Raw genomic sequence first — 8,847 nt, 5'->3', positions numbered from 1 at the left:
TATGATCATCACTATAGCATTTTTTACAGTTTGTTCCTGATCAGTGCTACAAGTTTGGACTTGCATTTGACTCATTTTATGTTTAATTCCTCAGTGGATCATAGTCTTCCAAAACTGAGGTCGGCCCTTTAAGAGATCCTGGAGCTCTGACTAGATGGTCCAGCTGCATTTCCAGTTAGTGTTAGATTTGGGGTAATATTACAATACACAGACAAGAACTACAATAGTCCCATGTAGCCATAGTAATGTGGGTTCACCAATTAAATAAGATAAACTTTTGTTTAAACGGATCCATACTTTGTATGCACTTGATGGGCTCCCATTCCTTAAGTCAGATTAATAAGTCAAATTAAACAATGGTGACTAATTTTATATGCCATGTATTGTCCAATATCAGGTATTTAGAAACCTTCTTGTTTGAAACTAGTGTTACCATTCTGTCCATGCCCCCAGTATGCATCATTTAAGAGAAACAGAGGGGGTGGTATATTTTTGTGTTTATATAAAATTATAAAAAAAGTTATTCAAATCCAATTGACTGTATCAGTCTATTTTCTCAAAAAATACAAGCGCTAAGGGTAAACATTAATTTGCTGGCCTAGATGTTATTGAAACTATGACAGAATATCTTATGCAGCAATGTTTCTATATCTCTGTAAATTTCTTATGAACCAAGACAGGTAAGTGCAACTGCCTATGACTAAGTACCGGATGGGTACGAAACGCATAAGGTGGCATTTTGTGGGGTCTGTATGCTTTTAATATGGATATTTGAATAAAAATTTGATTTTTTTTTTTTTTTTTTTTGATAAGACAGGTAAGTGGTCAAAATAAGATATCCAAAAAAGAGAATTACCAAGCACCCAGGAAGAGTATAACATATAGGTGTATTAGTCTAAAAAAAACTTTTTTTTTCTCACACCAAAGTCCTACAATAGGGGCTTTTTCTTTAAATTAATCTTCAATCCAGAATAAACTGATCAAAATGGCAGTTTGTAATATAAAGGAAATATTTTCTTGTTGTAGAAAAACCAAGCTTCCCCTTTATAGTTCTGATGTTCTTGTGTAGTGAGAAAACATCTGTTCTTGGAACTGCGATCAAACAGTGATCCTTCAAAATTAATTTTAAAAAAAGTACAATGGTGCTGGCTGTTTATTTTCTCTCAATATTACTCATGTTTTTTATTTAGCTTTATAATGTAACTGTATCAAATTAGGCCCTATTCTATTCATATTCCAGTCTGTCATACAAACAACTGTCTGGTTGCTAGTTTTTTTTCTTTTCACCTTTCATAGTCCTGCTGTAGTGGTACATTCTCTTTACAAGAAGCCAACAAAGGAATAAGGAAATGGTATGTCATTTCTGAAAGTGTGTGTAGTCAAAATTAGAATTATTTTATTATCAGGAAATAAAATTTGTTAAGGGTATAGTAGCCTTTTAATTTTATCAAAAATAAAGGAGCTTTGGTCTCGTTTACTAAAATAGTGTGCAAGAGCCATACATAAAGTACCTGTCCCTAAAGGCAGTGGTCCCCAACCTTTTTTGCACTAAGGACCGGTTTCAAGCAAGACAATTTTTCCAAGGACCGGCGGGAGTGAATGCGCATTTCAGGCGCATAATAAAACACAATAAACAAATCAGTGCATAGTATATAATTATTGCACATATAATGTAAATGTAATTATTTTATATTATGCACTTTATTCCTATTGTTATTACATTTTTTTTTGCCAAATAATATCTTTATTGAACAACAAGAAAAAAAAAAAAAAAAAGACATTTACATTGTGCATTGGTATATGTTGGGTGTTAATACTTGGTAGGGTCTAGTCCATGGGCATTCCATTTGGTGCTGGGGCCTAATGAATTGTTATTGGGGAGCAATTGCCACTGGTGGGGGGTCTCCTGGGGGGATGGGGACTGGGGTGCCGAGACAGTCCGTCCAGTGGCGCCAAATTTGTATAAAGGTAAGCATTTTTCCTCTTTTGTCCAAATTGTTTTTTTCTAAAGCAGTTTCATCCATGGCCTTTTTTCCATTCTTGGGGGTGCCTGGTCTTTCCAGTGCAGAGTAAGTATTCTTCTGGCATGAAACATAGCTTTTGAAATGAACAGCTTTGTGTGGTTGTCCAAGTTATCATTCAAGTCCACTGCCAATAAACAATTTCTAGCGGTACCTGCACCCCAGCCTGGGATGGCAATTGTGAGCCATCTTATTATTTCTTCCCAATATTGTTTTATACTCGGGCTGTTATTACATTTTAATATATAAATTACACACAACTTACCATAATCAGTGGGAGACCTGGGCTTGTTTCCCTGCAACTAGGCGGTCCCATCTTGGGGTGATGGGAGAGTGACACCTGTGTCACCGAACACGTGTGTTCCTTATGTTCAGTCTACTCTGTAATCTCGTTTTGGTTGCTGTCACTGCAGAAAACCCAACTTTACAAAGATAGAATGTTGGAAATGGAAGCAGGGTTTTCTGTGCTTTGTGGCAATCAGGATATTCCACCTTGACTCTACTCCCAAACATATGGTGATTTGAAGTTGTCTCAAACATACTTTTAAGACCACCGTCATTTGCAACATTAAGCAGTTGATCCTCTTCTAGCACAGACAAAGTCGATTCACCTGGCTTGTGAAATTCACCTGGTTGCGGATCCATTCCATCCCAGTTCGAGGGTCTTTTGCAGTTGGGAAGTAATACTCAAACTGTTTTGAAAGCTAAGATAGGTGATCCTGCACCAACTGGGAGAATGAAGGCACAGGTTCAGTCTTTTCTAAAAGCCCTGCTAATGTTTGAAACATGTCAAAAATCCCAGTGTTCACTTGTCGTACTCATGATTCCAGTTTGGCTTTGAATGCAGCCACTCTATCTGCTGACTTGAATTCACATTTTGTTCTCCCTTGAAGTGACAGGTTGAGCAGGTTGAATATGTCACACAAATAATCAAGTTTTTTGACCCATTCTGTGCTACTGATATGTGCTGCCAATGGTGACTGGTTTTCTAAAAGAAATCTCTCAAGGGGCTCTCATAACTCAAAAACTCTGGCCAGCGATCTACCTTTAGAAAGCCATCTCACTTCTGTGTATAAGAGAAGAGGTTTGTGCTCAGCATCCGTCTCCTCACAGAGCTGCTCAAACAGACGTGAGTTAAGGGCATGTACTTTTTAATCACATCATGCAAAACGTTAAGTTCAGGTGACATCTTTCTGCTAGCCAGCATTTCTCTATGGATGACAGTGCGTAGATTCACATTCAGAAGCAACCTCCTTGATCTAAGTAGTTAAACCAGAAAGCCGACCAGTCATGGCAGCCGCTCCATACGTGCATACACCAACACAAAATGACCAATTCGGTTTTCCTGATATGTAATCATTCAAAGACTTGAATAGATGTGCAGCTGTGGTGTTGGTTGGCAACAATAATGCACATAACATATCCTCATGCACATCCTCCTGAAAAATATATCACACAAAAACAAGCATTATTGCCTTTATTTTCAATACCGGTAGACTCGTCAACCTGAATTGCGGACCACGGTAACCACAACTGTGGTTGTGCTTATGGTGCTAGCCGAAAGAGGAACACGTGCCACCTTTTGAACTGCAGCCTCTCCTAAAAGTTTACGGCAAATGTCCTTAGCAGCAGGAAGGTTCAACTTTTCAGCAATAGTAAAGGGCTTCTTAGCTTTAGCAAAGCAGTTAGTGACTAAAAATGATACCCTTAGTGCAAAAACATTTAATGAAGTGGTGGGCTTCAATAATTGCTTTTGTCCTTCATGTTCATTTTTTTCTTTTGAAAAACTCCAAAGGCTTGTTTTTTAATGCAGGGTGCTTGGTCTCCATGCGATGAAGCAGTTTTGAAGGTTTCATTGCTTCATTGGATAACCGTTCACCACATATTATACAGCGGGAATGGAGAATGTGAATAACCTGTTGCAATGAACCTGTATTTTAAGTAAGACTCTTGGTACTTTCTTTTAAATGCAGCTTTTTTGGGGGGGCAGTCTTGGAGTCTTCTGCTGTCTCTTTATTGGGTCTTTCCCCATTTTCAAAGAGTCTCTGCAGTGACATTTGTTTACTCATTTTTGTGTCTGTAATGATGCAGGGTGCACCTGGCACAAGGCAAATATCTCTTTGCCTGGCTAGCTCTAGCAGAGCGTGCAGACAGTTAAGCCGATGGGAGATCTCACAATGGGACACTAACCCCCAATATGAGGAATATGAAGCAGGTTGCCTCTGAAGCTGTCATATATAGCAGTTTAATATGGTGCGTCGTGTTATTCACGGCATTATTTCCGCACCGCGTGCATTTGCGTCAGTGCGTGCGGTGGGTTCATTCACACCGTTACACGTTTATTCGCGCCTTTATGCGCGCATCACTTCTCTCACGACGCCACAGCTGTATTTCTGCCTGAAACTGCATACTCAAGCATTTTAGGCAGAAATATGCTGCATGTGCTTGCATCCAGGCGGATTCAGTGCTTCTGGGTGCAAGCACAGTGTAAAGATTCCTACAACAGAGGGGCTGATTCTCTTCCCCACATCTGGCATCAGCCTAATAGGAATATTGCTGCTCTTAAGCCTTTGTCTTTATTTATTGGGACTCCAGCCTAAAGCAACACTGCTTTACAACTGCCACTGACAAGGTCTTAGTTCACATTTAAGTTAACCTTTAGCATGATATAACATGGCCAGTTTTTATAATATTTTTTTTGTTTTATTATTTTTTATTTTTTCTTGCCAGCCTTCAAATGGGGTCACTGAGTCCAGCAGCCAAATAGTATTGCTTAGTGAGGCTAAGGGGCCCATTTACTTACTCACGAACTGGCCGAATGCGTCCGATTGCGTTTTTTTCGTAATGATCGGTATTTTGCGATTTTTCGGCTAATTGTTGTGACTTTTTCGTTGCCATTCCGAATGTTGCGCAAAATCTGGCGATTTTTTCGTAGCGTTAATACTTGCGCGAAAAGTCGCGACTTTTTCGCAGCTTTCGCGCCGAGTACGAAAGACTGAAGCAACACTGCTTTACAACTGCCACTGACAAGGTCTTAGTTCACATTTAAGTTAACCTTTAGCATGATATAACATGGCCAGTTTTTATAATATTTTTTTTGTTTTATTATTTTTTATTTTTTCTTGCCAGCCTTCAAATGGGGTCACTGAGTCCAGCAGCCAAATAGTATTGCTTAGTGAGGCTAAGGGGCCCATTTACTTACTCACGAACTGGCCGAATGCGTCCGATTGCGTTTTTTTCGTAATGATCGGTATTTTGCGATTTTTCGGCTAATTGTTGTGACTTTTTCGTTGCCATTCCGAATGTTGCGCAAAATCTGGCGATTTTTTCGTAGCGTTAATACTTGCGCGAAAAGTCGCGACTTTTTCGCAGCTTTCGCGCCGAGTACGAAAGATTCGGATTCATTCAAGCTTCAGTATGGTGACTTTTCTTGGGCCAGGTTGGAGCTGCAGGGTGCCATTGAGTCCTATGGAAGGCTTCCAAAATCATGCTAAGTCTGAAAGTTTCGCCCGCCGCTTACGAGCGCTCAATACGAAAAAGTTGCGACAAGATACGAGCGCATCGTAATGGCTACGAAAAACTCGCGTTTTTTCGCGCAAATCGTATTGGTAACGAAATACGAAAAAGTCGCAAAATGTTCGTTTTCCAAACGGAATTTTCCCAATTTGGATTCGAATTCGTGTCTTAGTAAATGTGCCCCTAAATGTTATTATTTTTTTGTTTGTTTCTGTTCATGCTTCTCAATATCCCTATTTTATATTTCAGTCGCTAGCGTAATTTGGGCCTGGAATTCCAAAATAGGAGTGAAAATTGTCTCAGAATTGCACTCTTTTTAAAGGTGAACAACCCTTTATAAGTACTGATTTCCCATTGCACACTGTGCATTCATCTTTTTTTCTTTTTTTTTTTTGCACCAAATGAATCATACATAAATGGTTGTCATGCCCTCCTGATGCTTGTAACATCCCCCATATGGAATAAAAGGCACAAAATTTGACCAGGCCCGGTAACTAGGCCTACCTTTAGACTCACGTGTGCGTGTACGTCTACCAAAAGATGCCTGGGAAAGGTAAAAAAAAGATGGTTGCTCTATCCTCCAACCCAAACCAGTGCATTTTTTGTTTCCTAAAAGAAGCAGAGGCCTGTGGGGGAAAAAAGCAAACCCTAGTGAATTCAGTCCTAATGTATAAGGCATCTTCCTCACTTTATCCGTGTAAAACGTTGGATAAAATTACTGTACTGTACAAAATGTACATTGCAAAATGCCTACCAAATTCATGGCAGTTTGCCCCATCTTCTCATTTCATCCTGTATGTGACAAATGTCATGGAACATATATTGTTCTGTATAAAAGTGAGTACTAATGATACTCAGGATGCATATCTACATACGTGTTTTTGTTAAAGGAGAAGGAAAGGCTAATAAAGAGTTAATCTCAAGCTGCAGCTTCAGTTGTCTCAATAGTGCCCTTAAGTCTCCCCATATTTCACCTGTTCAGATGATCAGAAGCCAAAAAGGAAGAAAAAACTCTGAGCTGTGTAAAGAAAGTTCCCATAATGCCTCACTCCTGCACAGGCACCCAGACCAAGTGAACATGCTCAGTTAGTTAGACTATGAGTCAGCTTCCTGCTGATTGGCTCAGATCCACATTCCTAACGGGGGGGAGAGTGAGTTCTTAGCATTCTTAAGGAAGCGGGGAGCAGGAGAGAGCAGAAAGCTGATCTATGGCAAGGTCTATGGCAGAGAAAAACAGACACAACTAATCTTTTTACAGAGAAGTCAGTGCAGCATTTCTGTGAGTGCTTATGGCTGTATTTACATAGACCTTTCTGATAAAGCTTACTTAGTTTTTACCTTTCTTTCTCCTTTAAATAGAGAATTAAACATGAAAGCCCCCCAAAAAAGTGATAATTTCCTATAAATGTAATATCTCCCTATTATACTTTGAGCTAATTAATAAAAAAAAATTGACTGTACAGTCTGTTATAAGGAGACACTAATGAACATGCATCTTGTAACTGTAGTACAGGTATGGGACCTGTTATCCACAATGCTGGAGTCCATGGGTTTTTCCAGATAAATGGTCTCTCCTTTAAAGGAGAAGGAAAGGCTAATAAAGAGTTAATCTCAAGCTGCAGGCATACCTTCAGTTCTCTCAATAGTGCCCTTAAGTCTCCCCATATTTCACCTGTTCAGATGATCAGAAGCCAAAAAGGAAGAAAAAACGCTGAGCTGTGTAAAGAGGATTCCCATAATGCCTCGCTCCTGCACCGACACCCAGACCAAGTGTATATGCTCAGTTTGTAAGAGTCAGCTTCCTGCTGATTGGCTCAGATCCACATTCCTAAGGGGAGGGGGAGTAAGTCCTTAGCATTATTGAGGGAGGGGGGAGCAGGATAGAGCAGAGAGCTGTGTGTCTCTGGCACATGAATTACAGACACAAGAAATCTTTTTACAGATAAGTCAGTGCAGTGTTTCTGTGAGTGCTTATGGCTGTATTTACATAGACCTTTCTGATAAAGCTTACTTAGTTTTTACCTTTCTTTCTCCTTTAAGAGGGGCCTGGATGAGTTCTTGAATAAGCATAGTATCCAGGGCTATTGTGATACTACAATCTACAGTCAGTACTGATGTTGGTATATATAGTTTATGTATGTGAGTGTATAGATAGGTAAGTATAGGTTGTGTGTGCCGGATTTACTTGGAAGGGTTGAACTTGATGGAATCTGGTCTTTATTCAACCCAATGTAAATATGTAACTATGTAATATGGATTTATGCAACTAAGTTACCATCAAGTACAAGCTACTGTTTTATTATTACAGAGAAAAAGGAAATTATTTTTAAAATTGAAATCATTTAATAAAAAATGGACTCTGTGGGAGATTAGCTGTTTGGGGGATGTTCTTCCCCTAAGTCAAAGGTTTCTGGATAACGGGTTTCTGGATAAGGGATCCCATACCTCTAATAGTAAAGTATACAATAAATCTAAAAAGGAATGACATTCTTTAAAAATATTGATTTCAGCACATATAGCCCCAGTGTTTCTTAGGAAATTGAGCCAGATTTCCATGTAATTATGTACAACTATTTTACATTTATTATTTCCATTTAACATTAATGTATGCCGGTTCAGTGGGATGTTTGACTAGCAGCTGTCTCTCCAAATGACATGGTTTTACTATTGTATATATACAGTATCTTGATTTAAAGGGGTGGTTCAACTTTAAGTTGACATTAAGGGGCACATTTACTAATCCATGAACGTCCGAAAAGCGTCTGAATGCGTTTTTTTCGTAATGATCGGTACTTTGCGACTTTTTCGCAAATTGACGCGACTTTTTCGAGCTCTCAATGCGAAAGATGCGACAATTCGCGAAAGTCGTAATGGCTATGAAAAAGTCGCGACAATTCACGAAAGTCATAATTGCAATGAAAAAGTCGCGACAATTCACGAAATTTGTAATGGCTATGAAAAAGTCGCGACAATTCGCGCAAGTCGTAACGGTTACGAAAAAGTCGCGACAATTTACGGAAAAGTCGTAGCGGCGACGAAAAAAATCACAAAAAATACGAAAAAGTCGCAAAATGTTCATTTTCCAATCCAAATTTTTCTCATTTGGATTCGTGGATTAGTAAATCAGCCCCTTAGTATGTTATAGAATGGCTGATTATTAGCAACTTTTCAATTGGTCTTCATTTTTTATTTCTTATAGTTCTTAAATTATTTGCATTTTTCTTTTAACCCTTTCCAGCTTTCAAAAGGGGGTCACTGACCCCATCAGCCAAAAACAATTGCTTTGTAAGGCTACAATTTTATTGTTACT

This window comes from Xenopus tropicalis, chromosome 6 (assembly GCF_000004195.4).
Source record: "Xenopus tropicalis strain Nigerian chromosome 6, UCB_Xtro_10.0, whole genome shotgun sequence".
Classification (NCBI taxonomy): domain Eukaryota; kingdom Metazoa; phylum Chordata; class Amphibia; order Anura; family Pipidae; genus Xenopus; species Xenopus tropicalis.
The sequence above is the reverse complement of the archived record's forward strand: the minus strand, read 5'-3'. Positions refer to the sequence as shown.